This window comes from Mastomys coucha, unplaced genomic scaffold, assembly GCF_008632895.1.
Source record: "Mastomys coucha isolate ucsf_1 unplaced genomic scaffold, UCSF_Mcou_1 pScaffold14, whole genome shotgun sequence".
NCBI lineage: Eukaryota > Metazoa > Chordata > Mammalia > Rodentia > Muridae > Mastomys > Mastomys coucha.
Window position 1 is genome coordinate 58,756,241 of NW_022196896.1, and position 19,402 is coordinate 58,775,642.

General features: G+C 42.7%; 1 pseudogene; it reads right to left on the reverse strand.

Annotated features, from left to right (window-relative positions):
* Positions 1 to 9,040: 9,040 nt before the first annotated feature.
* On the reverse strand, positions 9,041 to 9,577 carry LOC116089403 (annotated as a pseudogene).
* Positions 9,578 to 19,402: the final 9,825 nt, after the last annotated feature.

Below are 19,402 nucleotides of genomic sequence, written 5' to 3' on the forward strand. Positions count from 1 at the left end.
CAGAGAATATCACACTGTTCCCTTTCAATGAGTTACCCACAATTTTTCTTACACATATGGTTCCTTTTAAGCTTATTTTACTGTTCGTTTCTTGATCAAATTAAATCCTTCATTTCTATTCTTGCCCAAAGGTTGAATCTCCATCTAAATCCCTCTAATTTGAAAGAGTACCATGCTTCATCAACCAAGTGGTATTTCCAAAGAGAAAGGATTATGAAGCAAATATCGAATTCCTCATGGCTTGGCCTATGTCCTTTTTTAAAAAGATAGTGGTTTTGTTTTTGAGATTATAAACATAATTACATCATTTCTCCTCCCTTTTTCTTCCTCCAAATCTTCCCATGTACTATCTACCATTACTCTGAAGTTCAAACCTTTTCTTTATTGTTATTATATATATTAATATGTATACTCTCTCTATGTATATGTGTGTGTTTATATATTCATGAATACATAAATACAACCTGATCCATCTACATAATGATGCTTCTATGTTTTTAGGGCTGAACATGTGCTATTAAATAAACAATTGGTGTGCACGTCTCTGGGGACGGCTATTTTTCTTCCTCTCATCATACCTTAGTTTCCCATAGTTCTTCATGTAGGGTTGAGGCCTCATGAGCTTTCCATCTTGCACATTCATATGTCTATGGGTCCTTGTCCTTGTCATGTTTAGGCAACCATGTTGGTGAGACTTCACGGATACTGTAATTCTGGCATTTCTAAGGGACACAGTCTCATTGCAAACTCCCTGTTCCTGTGGCTCACAAAATCCTTCTACCCCTTCTTCCATGATACCTGACCTGAGCCTTGGGCACAGGAGTTGTACTGTAGATGTGTTAAATATTAAAAATTAACCATAGCTCTGCCATATTCACTCAGCCTTCATTTTGTAGATCATAACCCTAACTTGACCTATCGCTCCTTGCCCTGAAAATAACTTGCTGTTGTACCTTGTCATGGAGCTATCTCATAGGCTTTGGGGGATCCCATAGCCTCCTTGCCTCTAGACCCAACCTATCAGCTTAAAGGATACACAGCTCAGCTGTCTAGATAGTCTATATGTTGCAAATGTTGTAAATGTTACAAAAACACCTGTTGGTTGTCCTCGCCCACTCCACCCCCATATAAAAATTGGTTCTGATGACTGCCCAGGGGTCACAGTGTTGGATCTCAACTCCTGGCTGCATTCTGATTCATCAGTCTTGGAGTGTGCATTCAATAAACCATCAATACCTGACTGAGATTGGTGTCTGAGTGGTTTGGGTGGGTATTCCTGGACTGTAACAACTGGGACTGGGACCCCCAACTCTGAATTTTGACTGTGGGTTTCTGTAATGGTCATCTGTTCCAAAAAGAAAGCTCCTTGATGAGTTAAGGACTTATGTATGGGAATAAGGGCAAATGTTTCGTATGTAGTACAGATTATACTAGTGTCCCACTTAAGGTCACTGTTGCGATGAGGAAACACTATGAACAAAAGCGAGTTGAGGAGAAAGAGATTTATTTGACTTGTACTTCCATCTCATAGTCCACCACTGAAGAAAGTCAGGGAAAGAACTCAAACAGGGCAGGAACCTGGAGGCAGGAGCTAATGAAGAGGCCGTGGGAATTGCTGCTTACTGGCTTGCTCCCTGTGGCCTGCACAGCCTGCTTTCTTATAGAACCCAGGATGACCAGCCCAGGACTGGCCCCACTCACAATGGGCTGGACCCTACCTCACCAATCACCAATTAAGAACATATCCTACAGGCTTGCCTACAGCCTGACCTTATGAAGCTATTTTCTCAACTGAAGCTCCCCCTTCTCCAATGACTCTGGCTAATGTCAAGTTGACAGATTTCCTGACTCCCTTCAGTATCTGCTGTTTCACTCTTGACACTTTAGAACAAGCAATTCCTCCTCCCTAAAACAGTCTTTCCCCTCCACTTAGCTGGCTGACCTTTAGCCGAGCAGCTCAACTGAAGCTAGTAAACAAAGACCCTCCTCACACTAAAACAGGCTTTCTTAGTTTTGATGTCTCCAGTCAGATCTAGCAGAGACTATAACTAGAAAACACCAGGAGATGCCAACCTCACCAGAATGTAATCAAACCTTTAAGTAGAGTTATCTGCACATCTTAACAGGAAGAAATGTTAGTAGAAGAAAAAACAACAACAACCAAAAGTAAAGTCCGTTCTATTTTGGTATCCAAATGTAATTGAATCTTTCCACTATGTTGGGGGCTAGAGGTTGTTTTCCTCTTTATTGTTGTAGTTGTTGTTGGGCATTGGTTTTGGTGTTTTTACAATACTTGTGATTAAAGCTAGTGCCTCATGCATGCGTAAAAGACAAGCTATAACCCAAGCTATAAAAGACTGAGCTGTAACCCAAGCCTGTTTTAGGGGTTTTTGCTTTGCTTTGTTTTGTTTTTAGTGGTGATTGTAGGTATTGGCTTTTTTTTTTCTTTTTTCCTTTTTTTTTCCATTTTTTATTAGATATTTTCTTTATTTACATTTTGTCTTAGTCAGGGTTTCTATTCCTGCACAACATCATGACCAAGAAGCAAGTTGGGGAGGAAAGGGTTTATTGGGCTTACTTCCACATTGCTGTTTATCACAAAGGAAGTCAGGACTGGAACTCAAGTAGGTCAGGAAGCAGGAGCTGATGCAGAGGCCATGGAGGGATGTTCCTTACTGGCTTGCTTCCCCTGGCTTGCTCAGCCTGCTCTCTTATAGAACCCAAGACCTCCAGCCCAGGGATGGCACCACCCACAAGGGCCGCCCTACCCCCTAGATCACTAATTGAGAAAATGCCCCACAGCTGGACCTCATGGAGGCACTTCCCCAAATGAAGCTCCCTTCTGTGATAACTCCAGCCTGTGTCAACTTGACACACAAAACTAGCCAGTACACATTTCAAATGTTATCCCCTTTCCTCCTTTACCCCCTGAAAGTCCCCTAATCCCCTCTCCCTGCTCACCAGCCCACCCACTCCCACTTCCTGGCCCTGGAACAACAATATGAACTAACCGGTACCTCAGAGCTCGCAGGGACTAAACCACCAACCAAAGAGGTCTTGGCTTTTTGAGACCAAGATCATTAACCAAGTTGGCCATTAACTTCAGAATCCCCACTCCCACTTCAACCTCCCGAGTAGCTAGAATTATGAGAGCAAGACTATGAACCTTGTTTACTTTCACTGTTTCCAGTACCAAGCATGGAAACACTGTCAGTATTTGTATTCTGTTTTAATTCCAGAAGGTCTCACTTCCCTCAGAAAACTCTACCAACAGCTCTATGGAGAGCAGAGTACCTCTCGGAAGAGTATTTCTCCAAGTAGGACACAAGCTACACGTCCTTTCATTAGATTAAAAGGTAACAGAACTGTTGGTAGGTCTCAGGATCATTTCCTCAAATTCTGACAGGTTTGAAAAACATTTCATCACCTTATGCCATGCATGCAGAGTAAACTATGTGTTTAGTAAAGTATCAATTGAAGTATTCAGCTTATTCTAGACAAATGTCAAAGCTTAATAGTCATAGAAAACAAAGACAAATATAGCCTCTGATAGGAAACATATTCCCAGGATAGCTGTCGTTGGGGCATTTCCATTGATAGCCAGACATAAAAAGCTCTTTGGCTCTAAGCTTTAGATACTGCGGCTATTTCTTAAGGCTTTATCCCAGAAGATCCAGCATCTCTTGAGAAGGAAGTAACAAGTAATCAAGATTCCTCTTTCTTCTGTAGTCAATAAAAGCAGAACAAAAGTGTTAGCATTTCTTCTAGGCTCCGCCCAACAGTTACCTAGCAACAGCCAGGAGCTTGGTTGCTATAAAAGGACACCTCTCTCTCTCTCTCTCTCTCTCTCTCTCTCTCTCTCTCTCTTTCTACCTCTCTGCTGCTCTGCAATTCTGTCTGTCTCTCTATCTCTGTCTCTCTCCCTGTCTCTCTCTGTCGTCTCTGTCTCTGTCTCTCTGATTCTCTTGTCTCTCTTTCTCTGATCCTCTTGTCTCTCTCTTTACCTCTCTGTCTCTGTCTCTCTCTCTCTTTCTCTCTCTCTCTCCCTGTCTTTCTCTCTCTCTCTGCCATGTGTTCTGGGCCAGCCTCTTCCCTTCTCTCTCTCCTCTCTCTCTCACTATCCTTCTCTCTCTCTTTCTCTGCTTCTATGCCCTTCACGTACTCTCTCCCACCATAGTGTGCCACCACATTACAAAATATATCACTAGGAGCATCCTTTAACCTGTTAGGGAAAATTGTCCCTAACAGGCAGAAGGGACAAACAAATAAAAGTTGATTCAGCCTTTAAAATATACACATACACATATACATACATATAAAATAAAAAGGGAAAGGGGTATAAGATTTGAAGCAGGATGAAAAAAGAGGATACCGCACTCTTCAGTTACACTCTGATTTGAAAACACTACTCCTTGGATCTCTCTTTCACCCTTTCCAGTATATAGCAGTCTCCCTACTACTTCAGGTCTCCTGGATCTATGCTTGCTTTCAGTAGCAGGTATCCCAAGCCAATAAGAGTAGGCCCTTCTTTTAGATAATAATTTTAACTTCAAGCACTGACCATTCACAATATGGTTTGGAAAATGACAGATTTCCTGTCCATTTCTTAAATGTCCTAACCCCTGCCTGTGTCTTTGGCTCATGCAAGTATTTATTCAGAGAGCAAAACAGTTTGTTCCAAAGGTGAGCGCATCATCAAAACCTGCTCCTGTTTACAAAACTCGGGAGCAAATCCTTTGCCTGCCAGCGACTTTTTTTTTTAAATCTATTTATTTAAAACTAAGTCTTGAAATTCAAGGGTTTGCTTTTAAAGTAAATTATTTACTATGTAAAAAAAAAAAATGTATGTAAGGAAAACGACTACCCAAAATACCACACTTCCTTTGTTCCCCCTTTTGCAATTCTGTATTGAGTCACTTTAGTTGCTCAACCTGAAGGCCGCTTAGGTATTATTACTGCAAAGGTAAACAGTCTCCTCTGATGCTGTAGCGACAAGAGTCTTCTTTTCACAGTTGCACGCATTGGTTTTGTTCTGTTTGCTCTGGATTTTTCCACAGCTATTAGCATTACTCATCCGGGTTCAGCAGTGTGGATGCCCTCAGATGCGCTGCAGTCCTGGCCTATTTGTGGATTCCAGACATCAGCTCTGGTTATTAATTCCACTTGAAGTTTCAGCTGGCAACCACCGGCTCAGCACTGCAAAATAACTTGGTATTTTAAACAGGAGAGAGCAACAGCGAAGTAAGATTAGCTGGGCCTCAAGTCTCTGCGACTCCTCTGACTCTTTAAGGAATGCTTGAGAGAGTCTTCAGGGATCCTCTAATTGCCTGTGCATTTTAAAGGGCTTGTGTCTCCTTACAGCACCTCCTGATTTCTACCTCCAGCAGACCTTGTGGTCCAAGGTAGGAGGCAGTTCCTTGACACTTTGCCAGTCCGCAGTTCACACTGCAGCTATCTTGCAATCAACAGCATGAATTCCTACAGGAAAACCTGGGGACTAAGAGGCAATCTTTTGATAAGGAAATGAATCTACTGACATCCTCTCCATGTACAAGCAGAAAAGGGGATGTTCTCCAGGAGAACATCATCTCCAAGAATATTTTGAAGTGAGGATGCTTTGAACATCTTTACAGAAAACATTACAAATTAAAGAGCCAGAAATTAACCCCCAGGCAATGGGCAAAGACACATGTTCTTGGTGGTGGTGTTCTTCTGTCAGTCATGGACAGAGCAGACGGCAGTCCTCTGTTCATCCTAGCTTGATGCCTGGCTTGGTGTGCAAAGCTGTCTTATGCTCAGGACACATAAAACCCAAATCAAATCAAATCCAGGCAGTGCAGCACAAGAGGAAGAAGACAGACAGAGACCAGCAGACCGCTATGCCACCCACAGACCTGCCCTCTCCGGCACATATAGACACCAACTCACCACCACACCACGAAACCTGATGGAAGACGTCACTCAGACACAGACCTCCCCTCTGCCCCACAGCACAAACAGACCATAAACACACAGAACAACACAGGAAAAAAGGAAAACAGATACACACCTCCTGACCACTATGTCACCCACAGGTGACATACACAGGTGGGCCATAGACACTTGATTGCCACAGGCTGTCACCCAGAGGCCTGCCAGCCTTGTGGTCAGCCTGCAGCAGGAGCAACCACAGTGGCAAGTATGTGGTGGACAGATGAAAGTAAGAGAAGTGGAGCAGCTAGAGCAACATGAAAAGAGATGGAACTGGAGACGAGAGGGTAGAGAGAAGCAGCCTGTTGAGAGTGACCAGCCTTGCCACCCAGGGCTATGGTGAAGTCCCAGCCTGAGCTGTCACTGAAGGACATGTCTGAGTCTGAGTGTGAGGCTTCCCAGCAGCACTAGGGGTCCGTGTTGATGTCCATGGCTCATCTTACCACTAGAGAACACAAGGATGTCTCTGGTTGGGACAGCTGCCAGGGAGCACATGAGTGCCCAGCAGCTGTGTGTAACTGGCCCCACCCCTCACTGGTTGCAACACTCTGGAGATCTGTTTCCAGTGGCAGTACTCTGGAGAGCTGATCCTGCACCTCACCCAGGCAGCACAGTGAAGCTGCTCCTGGAGGCAGGAGGTGTGGATGAGCTGGTCCCTGAGGTTGTGAGTGCAGGAAACCTGACCCTGCCACTCATCTGCCATGAGGTGGCACTTGCTGTTCCCACCCCTCACAGGCTGCAGTACTTAGGAGAATGGGCTCTCACCTTGACTGGGCAGACTCTGAAGGCATGGGTACTGTTAAGCCTGCCCTGAGAGCAGGAGAGCAAGAGAGCAAGAGAGCTAACTCTGCCTTCTGCCCAAGAGGCCCTGGGAGGCCTAGCTGGAGCAGTACTGGAGAGCTTGCCCAAATGGTTTAGATAAGGGAGAGTCGGCCTGCTGAACAGCTTAGCTACCACCCAGGCCCACATCCAGAGCTCTAAGTTGGCCCGTCCCAAAATCAATACCATCTTCAAAAGGTAGGGATGCATGACAGGGACATTCTGGCTGTTCCAAAGCTGCAGGATCGCCATGACACAAGGCAGCAACAGAATAACCAGGAATCGCCGGTGAGGATCCAATATTGATGATGTCACAGATGCCAGAGATTCACTAAAATTGAATTCATTAAAATGAACATTTGCAGTGGAGATATGTGGGCAGAGGGATCTGTTGTAGAATAAGCTGTGACACACTACAGTTACCACTGTGCTTTGTTTTCTATGCTTTATTTCTACTATTTGCTCATTTGTTTGTTTGGGTATGTTTTATTGGGGTGAGGGAGGTTGCAAGGGTGAGGGGTAGATATGAAGGGATGAAGAAATGAGCGGGACTGAAGTAGATAAGGTGGAACTTACAAAGAAGCCCAAAAAAAGTTTAAAAAAAATTAAGAAAACACTTGACATGATGAAAAAAAATTTACTTAGCTGTCAAATTTGGCTTTCCTAAGTAGACGTCAGGTTTAGATGTGTTGGGTCGAGGAAAGGTGCATCTGTGCTTGCAGCATAGCTAATTGCTTACCATCGTCCCTGAACTCTGTGCTCTCGTCTGAGATGATTATGCCAGAAAACTGTCAACCACCCACCAGCTGCTTTGTTGTGCTGGGGAAATAAGACACTCCAAGATTTCCAGTTCTTTTGTTTTGGTCCTAATTCGCTCAGTAACTATCTCCTAATTTATCTCTACACTAGAACCTGTATCCCCCTCCTAACTGGCCTCCATGCTGACTCTCCTGCTTATGACACACTCTTTAAAAAAACAAAAAGCAAACAAACAAACAAAAACAACAACAACAAAAAAAACAAAACAAGGAGGCTAGAGAGATGATTCAGTGGCTAAGAGCACTGACTGCTCTTCCAGAGGTCCTGAGTTCAATTCTCAGCAACCACATGGTGGCTCACAACCATCTGTAATGGGATCTGACACCCTCTTCTGGTATGTCTGAAGAGAGTGACAGAGTATTCATATACATGAAATAAATAAAGAAAAACAAAACAAAACAAAAAGCCCAGTGGTGGTGGCGGTGGCAGCACATACCTTTAACCCCAGTACTTAGGAGGCAGAGGTAGGCAGATTTCGGAGTTCGAGGCTAGCCTGGTCTACAGAGTGAGTTCCAGGGCAGCCAGGGCTATACAAAGAAACCCTGTCTCAAAAACAAACAAATAAACAAAGTTTGAGGGCAAGTCTGAGACTTGTCAGAAATGAACCTGTGATTTCCCACTGCACTTAGAATGAAACCTAAGCCTACAGTATTCCCAGAAGCAATCAGGACCAGACCTGACTCTAGCTCTGAAAGTAGCCAGCTGACCATCTGCCCCTGTGCCTCTCCTCTACAGTGTTCTTTTCCATGTTAGATTCACTGCTTTCCTCACTAGAGGTTCGACTGAACCCTTCTACACTTCTGTCCTGACACTAAATGATAGTCAGCATTTTCAAGAAAAGAGGCAGCACACCCTGCATTATAAACTTGAGTCTAGTCTCCACCATTTAGAAATTTCATATCTGGTACCCTGGTGGCTCTGGATCTCCCTTAAATCATTGAATGGATCCAGGAACCATGCATTCACTAGAAGAACTGAGACTGTTTGAATATACTTTCTTCTCAGAAACTCATGGAACCTTCTCCAAAATTGACCATATAATCAGGCATAAAGCAAACCTCAACACATACAAGGAAATAATCCCTTGCATCTTGTCAGATCCCCATGGACTAAGGCTGAACCTCAACCACAGAAACAGCAGAAAGCCCACATACTCATGGAAACTGAACAACTCTACTCAATGATAACCTGGTCCAGGAAGGAATTAAAGACTTTCTAGAATTCAACGAAAATGAAGGCACAACATACCCAAACTTATGGAACACAATAAAAGCAGCACTAAGAGGAAATTTCGTAGCACTAAGTGCCTTCATAAAAATAAAATATTGCAAATTGAATCAAAGAACTCATCAGAAATCATTCACCATGATCAAGTAGGCTTCACGCCAGACATGCAAAGATGGTTCAATATATGAAGATCCATCAATGTAATTCACATATAGTGAGTTACATTCAGAACATACTTGTTCTGAAGGACATTTTTATTCTTGTCTTTGCCAGAGCTCAACCGCTCCAGGCATAGGCTCAACTGCTCATCATATCAATAATAGTGGGCTTTAGAGTGGTCAAAACTGCTGAAGGGGAGGCCAAGGTTGCTCAGGGCTGGCTCTTCACCACTGTATTGGGAGACTCGTCCAAGCCTTGGGACTGATAGAATTCCCGAATCTGTTTCTCTTCACTGTCTTGCAAGCCTGGTACTAGCTTATACACTATGTCCTGCATGACCCGATCCAGTTTGAGATTGAGCAACAGCTGTGTCTTGTGGATCTTGATGTTGCACATGGGGCAGTACTTACTGGTTTACAAGGTGTGGAGACACTCTCTGATGGTGGTGCCATCCATGAAGTAGCCCGCATATAGGTAGCAAAATGAAGTGTTCATTCAGGTCTTTGATCTTCACCCAGACCTCCTCCTCATTCTGTAGTGGCTCCATCTTGTACACTGACTGGAGCTGGTTCCGAAGCCTCATCTAGAGAAAGAAAAAAAATCACTTGGTCAACTCATTAGATTCTAAAAACCCTTCAACCAAATCTGTCTTAGTTAGGATTTTACTGCTGTGAATAGACACCATGATCAAGGCAAGTCTTATAAGGACAACATTTAATTGGGGCTGGCTTACAGGTTCACAGGTTCAGTACATTATCAAGGTGGGAGCATGGCAGCATCTAGGCAGGCATGGTGCAGGCAGAGCTGAAAGTTCTACATCTTCATCTGAAGGCGGCTAGTGGAAGACTTAGTTCCAGGCAGCTAGGACTAGGGTATTAAAGCCCATACCCACAGCGACACACCTACTCCAAAAAGGCCACACCTATTCCAACAGGGCCACACCTTCTAGTAGTGCTACTCCCTGGGCTGAGGATATACAAACCATCACAAAATCTAACATCCTTTCATGTTAAAAGGCTTGGAGAGACCAGGGATTCAAGGCACGTACCTAAACAAAATAAAAGCAATACACAGTAAGCCAATAACCAACAACAAATTAAATGGAGAGAATTTTAAAGCAATCCCACTAAAATCAGGGACAAGGCTTCCCACTCTCTCCCTAACTATTCAATATAATATATGAAGATCTAGCTAGAGCAATGAGACAAAGGAAATCAAGGGGATACAAATTGGAAAGGAAGACAACAAGGTATCACTTCGTAAATGATAGGATAGGATACATAAGTAATCCCCAACTTCTGTCAGAGAACTCCTAAGACTGATAAACAACTTCAGCAAAGTTGCTGGATACAAGATTAACTCAAAGAAATCAGTAGCCCTTCTTTGTACAGATGATAAACAAGTCAGAAAAGAAACTAGGGAAGTAACAACCTTCACAATAGCCACAAATAATATAAAATATCATGGCATAACTCTAACCAAGCAGGTGAAAGGTCTGTATGACAAGAACCTCAAGTCCAGGAACAAAGAAATTGAAGAAGATATCAGAAGATGGAAATATCTCCCATGCTCGTGGATCAGTTAGGATTAACATAGTGAAAATGGCCATCTTACCAAAAGTAAGCTACAGATTCAAGGCAATCCCCATCAAAATTTCAACACAATTTTTTACATGCCTTGAAAGAACAATTCTCAACTTCATATGGAAAAACAAAAAAACTCAGCATAGCTAAAACAATCATGAACAATAAAAGCACTTCTGGAGGAATCATCATCCAGGATCTCAAGCTGAAGTCAGAGCAGTAGTAATAAAAACTGCATGGTATTGGTGGGACGTATCAATGCCGTGAATGCACTGATACAGGAAATTCAAATAAAAAAGACCCTGAGATTCCACCTTACACCAATCATAATGTCTAAGATAAAAAACTCAAGGGACAGCACATGCTGGCGAGGATGTGGAGAAAGAGAAACACCCCTCCATTGCTGGTGGGATTGCAAACTTGTCCAACATAACCTGGAAATCAATCTGGCAGTCTCTCAGAAAAAGTGGAAGTAGTTCTATAGAATATCAAGCTATACTACTCCTGGGCATATACCCAAAAGATGCTCTACTATACCACAAGGACATAAGCTCCACTATGTTCATAGCAGCTTTATTCATAATAGCCAGAAACTGGAAGCAACCCAAATGTCCCTCAACTAAAGAATGGATACAGAAAATGAGGTTCATTTACACAATAGAATACTATTCAGCAATTAAAAATAAGGACATCTTGAATTTTGCAGGGAAGTGGATGGAACTAGGAAATAACATCCTGAGTGAGGAAACCCAAATCCAAAAGGACAAGAATGGTATGTTCTCACCAATAAATGGATATTAGCCATAAAGTACAGGATGCACATGATATACTCCACAGACCCAAATGAGTGAAACAAAAAGGAAGACCCAAGTGAGGATGTTTGTATCTCACTTAGAAGGGGCAATAAAATAGTCATAGGAGGCAGAGGAAGGGAGAAAACTGGGTGAGAGATGGGAGGGAGAGGAAAATGGGGGTGTCAAGACCAGGTGCTACCTGCCCTGCATATACCTCCCAAATCTCTCTCTTCTCTTCTGAGAGCTGTAACACTTGAAGCACTTCTAGCTGGACCCGAACCCCGTGGTGTTGGGAGCAGCCTGACTGCTCTGTCAGCCATAACTGCTTATTGGTACAAAAGCCTTGGCCTCCATGGGAATGTACTAGCCCAGCTGAAATCAACAGCTGCCTCGACAGGAAAGTACTGACCCAGTTAAGAACGAAAGACTATTAACCTTGCCATCAGGTATCCAACAGCCCACTTAGTACCAGCATAGATAAGAACAAATAGTTCATTAATCTTACTGATAAGTATCTAACAACCGACTTGGTTATGAAAGCCCACCTTAGATTTTGTGGTTAGACATCTAACAATTCATTTTGCTATGAGATCAAACATCTATGGGTCCTGTAGACAAGTGCTTAACTCCTAGCCCAGTTAGGGGCAAAATAGTCATGTACAGTTAGGGGCAAAATAATCATGCATCATATATACAGGTGCCTAGCAACCTGAACTTTCTACCTAGCCAGTTTCCTGATCCTGAGATCGATCGTCTGCACTCCCTGAAGACAAAGCAACCCTGTCCCCTCCCCCTTTCCCCATTTCTGCTTTTAAGAACATATAACCTGAGTGAGAAAAATTTAAAATTCCAGCTTGATCAGACTCCTTGACTTGCTGTCATTGTCCCTTTGCCCCACCCCACCCCCCCTCACCCCGTCTCGCTTTCTTTTCCAGGTGACCTCCACAGTCTCTGTTCAACTGCCCTGCACGACGGGGCACGTTGGAACCTATTTGTCCATGGGTTCTGCTTCACCCTATGGGTGTATATCAACAACAGGGTGGGGGCTCTCCATAAAGCTGTAACCTGACCATGAAATCCATTCCCCAACAGAGCAGCCTTCTCTGGCCACAGGGGGAGAGGATGGGCCTAATCCTGCAGAGACTTGATGCCACAGTTGGGGATAGGATGGGCTCTATCTAACTTCTCAGGAGAGGGACTCTGTGGGGGGGGACCAGGAGGGTGGCAGCATTTGGGGTGTAGATAGATAGATAGATAGATAGATAGATAGATAGATAGATAGATAGATAGATAGATAGATAGATAGGCAGGCAGGCAGGCAGGCAGGCAGGCAGACAGACAGACAGACAGGTAGGTAAGAATTAAGACCATTGGCAGAATGAGTACAAGAAAATCACTTAAAATAGACTCCAATCTACATGTAACTTGAATCTTCTTTGAGCAGTTTACCCCAGCCACCTTACTACAAAATGTTTTATCTCACCCTGCAAACTCAGCTGATACCTCAATTTCTTTGTTCCTTCTTTCATTGCCTTTACCTCGATTTACAATTCCTTTGGTGATTTTTATAGTGATCTTTCTTATCTGTATTCACCATTTGGATGGGAGCCCAATACAGACAGAAACCTAGTCAGTCCTATTCAGCATGGTGTCCCCACCTTAGCAGGGCACCTGCAGCATAATGAATACTGCAGGTGTGAATAAAGGAACCACAATAAGAATAAGTAATTGTGCGATGTGTGAGTCGGCAGCATAGCTGCATGGCAGTCCACGAAGTGGCCATTCACAAAAGCCTCCAATTCTAGTACTATGTCTGTCATTAGGCTCCTAAACAGTACCATAGGCAGGGAAAGGAAGAGAAAAAATTCTCCACCATTGACCATTTGGCCACACATCTTTCCTAATTTATTATGTTATTATTATTTATTCTCAATACCAAAAGAACTAGCCAATAAAAAATTCAAATAGCATTTCAGGCCCTGAGTCTGTATTGTTTTAAAAGATATCTTACAGATTCTTAAAGATTTGTTGTAGGGATCAGGGATACTACTTAACCATGAAAATACTCCAACCAGAATGGCTCCTTGGGACCTTAAACTTCTCAAAACAAACAAACAAAATCTGCACTCGGATTTGTAGGTTTATAATGCTGTTAAGTGATGGCTAGAGCCTGGACAGACACAGGGGAAACACCACTTTCTGATCATAGAAAATGAGAACTCCAAGTCACACAGTTCCACACTGCACCACTTGAGGGTGCAAGAACACCAGCTAAGAGAAACATCTACATTGAAAAGCTTTGGAGCCTTTCCTCCAGGTGACTCCTCTTCACACCCACATCAGAATTAGGTGACAGAGCCTGACAAAACACTAATTCCAAGACCTTGCTGAATAACAATAATAACAAAAAAATTGGGTCATATCAAGCACCTCCAGTGCTTCTTATGAAACCAATGTTTGAAAACCTCCAGGGACCCCTCCTGGAAATCTACCAAGGAATATAGTTACAGTGTATCATCTCTGATATAGAGATGATTCATCGGCTTATGCAACATAAATCTACTAATTAGAAAATTCCATTGCTTAAAGACACACTAAGATTAACAGTGCAGCTTGTGGCTGTTGATTCCAAATCAGAGAGGCCAGGGCAAGTCTGTGTCTTACAGAGCTGTGGGTCTCCATGACAATATGCTCTCTGCCGGGCATGGTGACTGTTGGCCCACCTGCATATGGTTCCTGATGAACTCACGGTTACACAGTCTGCATTCACCTTTTCCATGTGCAGAGATGCGCAGAGCCACAATCTGTACAATAACTGGAACTATAATAAACAACTGCTAATTTCTGATTTAAAAATAAAGCACTCATTCTTCACTCCTCAGTGCTGACGTTGTTCTTTCCTGGGCTCCCCAGGAACTGATTTTGTACAACTTCATTCTCACTAGCTAGACACAACTGAAAAAATGTCTCTCTCGACTTCCATGTTAGCCTACTGCTGCAAACAGACACCATGAGTAAGGCAACGCTTAGAAGGACAATATTTAATTGGCTTACAGTTTCAGAGGTTCGGTCCATTCTCATCAAGGTGGGAGCATGGCAGCATCCAGGCAAGCATGGTGCAAGAACTGAGAGTTCTACATCTTCATCTGAAAGCTGCTAGAAGAATACTGACTTCCAGACAGCTAGGATGAGGGTCTTGTAGCCCACAACTACAGTAACACACCTACTCCAACACAGCCACACCTACTTCAACAGGACCACACCTTCTAATAGTGCCGCTCTCCAGGCCAAGCATATACAAACCATCACACCTAGCCCAGTGATTTCTATGCTTCTGAAGTCCTGGGCATTTTTCTCTTCCTTCATTATTTTTTGGAACCTCTATACCTCCATCTATATACTCTCTTATATTCTATGCCTAATAATTGGGCTCTTTGGGAAACTCCCTATATGTGTGTCTTAGTTAGGGTTTCTATTGCTTCAATAAAACACCTGGATGACAAAGCAAATCCCAGGGAAAAGGATTTTTTTTAATTCCATTTCCAACACTGGAAGTCAGGACATGAACTCAAGCAGGAACATGTAGGCAGGGACCAATGCAGAAGCCATGGAGGGGTACTGCTTACTGCCTTGTTTCACATGGCTTGCTCAGCCTACTTTCTTATAAAACCCAGGACCACCAGCTGAGGGATGGCACCACCCACGATGGGCTGGATCCTCCCCCATCAATCCCTAATTGAGAAAATTCCTTACAGCTGGATCTCATGGAGTCATTTCCTCAACCGAGACTCCTTCCTCTAGCTTGTGCCACGTTAACAAACAAAACCAGCCGGTACAATGTGTTTTAGTGTGGTCCACAGGTAAACACACTATTGCCCACTTCTGTTGCTGATTGACATGTAACTATTTTGTTTCAGCCTAATACCCAGAAGTGATCTGGATTCTCCATCTTGCTTGTTCTGACAGATATCCACTGGGATAAGCAGAACTGTTAACAGGACAGAAGGAGTCACTGTCCACAACACACCCCCACACTCCCACCTTCTTCTATCACAAGCTGTAGTCTGTCCATTTTAGTCTCAGTTCTTTTTGCACCTTCTTTCCATCCTTGTTGCTGCCAGGTTATCTGTCTCAGGTGGCTGCAATAGTCCTGCTCAGCCATGTCCCATATCCCTGCTCAGCCATGTCCTTCCTCCACTCTGGCTTCCACTGTGCTATAGATAAAGGGTTTAATGCCAAGGCCAATCACCTCTTACCTAACCAACATGAATCACCACAACAAATCACCTAATTGCCTTTGCATGTTGCTCAAAGATCTTCGCTCAGCCTCTGTTCATACGCAGTCTCATTTTCCTTTGCTTGCCCTACCTTGCCAGTATTGGCAGCTTGCACACCATGTGGTATGTCACTGTGCCCCATGTCTATGCTCCTGAACAGGTTACTCCAGTCCTCTAAACCTCACACACGTCACTGAAGTACTCCCAAGCACTCCTGTCCTTTAAGCCTCAGCTCAAACTACCATCCATTCTTGAAGTCTTTAGTCCCTCCAAAAATTTTTATTAATTAATCTCAGTGTGACTCACTGGTAAAAAAAGATTAACATACTTTACTATTACTATTTGAATCCCTTTGAGAACAACAACAACAAAAAAAAAATCACTGTCCTTCATTTTAATGCCAATAGCAACTCTCTACCCCACCATTTTTGAAATAACGAACGCAAAAATTCATGATCCCTGCTATAGTAAAGACTTTTGTCATACATTATTTATGAAGAGGAGGTATATGTTTTTAAATCATGTTACCTAACAACACTGAGCCAGAGTTCAGGGACAATGTCCTGTGAATGCAGCAAGTGGCACATATCAGAAACATGCATATCACTGAATTAAAATAAGTGCACAAACGATAGAAAATCTGGAACTCATAAGGCTTGAATCTCATACAATTACTGAAGCCAGAGAAATGTCCCCTTTAGTGTGTTTTCCATCCTACATTCTCTCCCACCTCAGGCTCAGCTCATGCTCAGCCTAATGGTGTCTGTAAGCCGTCAGTGCCAGTGCCGTGGTGTGTTCTGAGAGCCAGCTCACTTTTGCAGCTTTCTCTTGCCTGCAATGCCTGCCCTGGACCTCTTCTCTCCCAATCCAACACCATACAACACTGTGACTTCAGCCTCTCATCATACACCAGACATCTATAAAGCCTGTACGCCAGTTGCAGTTTTTACACTATAATTCGAGGTCGTTCATAATCACTACTTTGAATCATGGAAAGAAAGGTTCCACTGGAGTGGTAATTTCATGACCTTGTCCCTCAGAAAGATTAATTTTAACTTGCATTAAGACAAACCACGATTCAATTTCTTTCATATCCCTATCTGAGCCATTCAGATGCTATATACTATAAAAGAAATCAATATTACACGTTTATTGATTCTTTCACAACTGGAAGGCTCTCTGTACAGAGGCAACCCTGGTTAGCTAATAAGACTCGGTGGGCATAGATTGATCTGGATCATAGTGAAGTTAGACACAATGCAGGCAGCTATCCTTGTTTACCTCCTTGGAAAGTAAGTTAAAATTTCACCTGTAATCTGCATTTAAAAATTCAATACTGTGATGTAATTTTTCAGAAAAAAAAAAAAGCACAACTTTCTGGAGATTTGATCTATGTACATCATGGTTTATGTGCGTAGCTTTCCATCAGTCACCAGCATGTAGATATTCCATGCTGCAGTAATTATGATAGGTTTCCTCATATTTCATGCTGAATAAGTTCTTGTTTGCTACAAGCCTTCAGTTATTAACTGTAATAGAAATAAGGGTACATAAAAACAGCTTGATGTTTTTCTGTGGGAAAAAAATGAAATAAATGTCACCTACAGTGCAAAGTTAATAATAAAAAGAAAGAAAAATGAAATGGGTGGCATAATCACAGAAGGAATCAGACAAGCCTGTTACTTCAAGAACTCTGCTACAAAGGGGTTAAAAAGAAGGTTCTTGATAGATGAGCTGTCAGATGATAGACAGGACCATGATGCAATGTAGCCATGACTACGATGCAATGCATCTCTCAACTCCACATGTTATAAACATAACTAACAGCGCATGGCCAATATTCCAATTTTCCCATAGATAAATGTTCATTATTTCTTCTATCATCATAGCAGGATGTCTGGAGATCATAAGGATATTCCTGCTCCTGATCTCAAGTTGATCAAAGCTTGGTTTTTGTGGAATTAAACAGCCTAGACTATAGGTCATCTAAGTTACATGTGTTTTAGAATAAGTTAAGCTAACTCTCCTTTACCAACAGATAAACCTAACATCGGCCACATCAACCAGTGCTCAGAGTTAGAAATGGCAAATATATACATGTTTATGTTTGTACATGGTGTGTGTGTGTGTGTGTGTGTGTGTGTGTGTGTGTGTGTGTGAGAGAGAGAGAGAGAGAGAGAGAGAGAGAGAGAGACAGAGACAGACAAAGAGACAGAGAGACAGAGAGACAGAGAGAGCCCTTGCAGTCCTCTTTCTCACTTTTCATATCTATACAAGAAATGCACAGGAAATCTTGTCTTGGGGTTGAACTCCATCTCATAGAGACTGACTTGAGGCTAAAAGGAAAGGTGGAGAGGAAACCCCGTAAGCACATACTTCCTGTGTTGGTGCTACCCTGCCAGAAAGCACAAGTGGTCCCACCCTGTGCAAATTCAAGCACATCCACAAACAAGTGTTTCCAACCCTTAATCTCATGGCCTCCTCTCTGACTACACCAAAGACCCAGATTTGCCTGTTGCCCAAGAGATATAAAATTATGATCCATGTGTAGCCCTGAGAATGGCATCCTCCCCCATCCTTGGGTGCTCTGAGCTCAGCATTGCCTTTGCTGTTACTGTCAACCTTGCCACACCTTCAATTCCTTAGTGCGGCTATAAATCAGGTCAGCATCTTGGTTTCACCATAGCAACAGCTGGTTTGCATTGTATACATTTTAATAATTTAATCCTGTAAGGCGAACATTCTGTGGAACCCCTTTGCATGCAAAGACAAATGGAGGAACATCCTGACTGATGCTTTGCAAAGCTTTGGAGGTTCAGAACTTAAAGGTGAGATCACAAAACAGGCAGTTTTATCAGAATCTACCCAAACCTTAAGATAAAGACTGTCCCTTCAGAGTTTAATCTCAAGTTTCTAGGCATCTTATTTGAGTGCAGCATCCTATAACACAGAAACAATGAATATGTGATAAGAGCAGTTGATATTTCTGTAATCCTACACTACTCAATTCATATTGTTCTGATATGTACCACTGCTGTACTTCAGGGTATGTAAGCCTTCCAGTGGGAACTTGTTCACCAATCTGCAACACCTTTGCTTTGATTCCAAGTCCATAAACTTCTCCTGTCACTTTCCTAAAATTCATACTTACCTAACTTTTCATCCACAACACCTTCAGCTTTCTCCCTTAGACCTTATCACACCCTGTCCCTGCCAGTGTAATGGTCAGCACACACTTACTTCAGTCATTGTGACATCTCCATTCTGTGTCTTTGTATTGTAATAGCAGGAAAGTTTAGTTTGGTTCTATCAAAAACATAAAAGCTTCACAAGCATCCATACTATATCAAATATGGCCACACAGGGTTTAGCAATAAACACAGCATGCTAACAATAAATGATCCCTCAGTTGTGAAGCTCCCAGGGCAGCACTAGTAACTCCTGTTCTCCCTTTCAACCTACAGCAGGAAAAGAGAAAGGGGATAGGGTGGAATATTTGCCACTTACAATTTCTAGGTCCATTTGGCAATGTCTTTTTAAATTCTTTGGGATACCACCTCTGATAATAAGTTGTTGTCATTGTCATTTTTAAAGGAGGGAACTAAAAAGAAGTGATAAGCCAGGAATTAAATTAGCAAAGTAGAAGAGATCATCTATGCCCATTCTTGAGCTACTTGGGGTTTTACTGAACTCTGAAAATAACATCACCATCTATTTACAGAGACAACAAATTCAATTTGTTGTATGAACATGT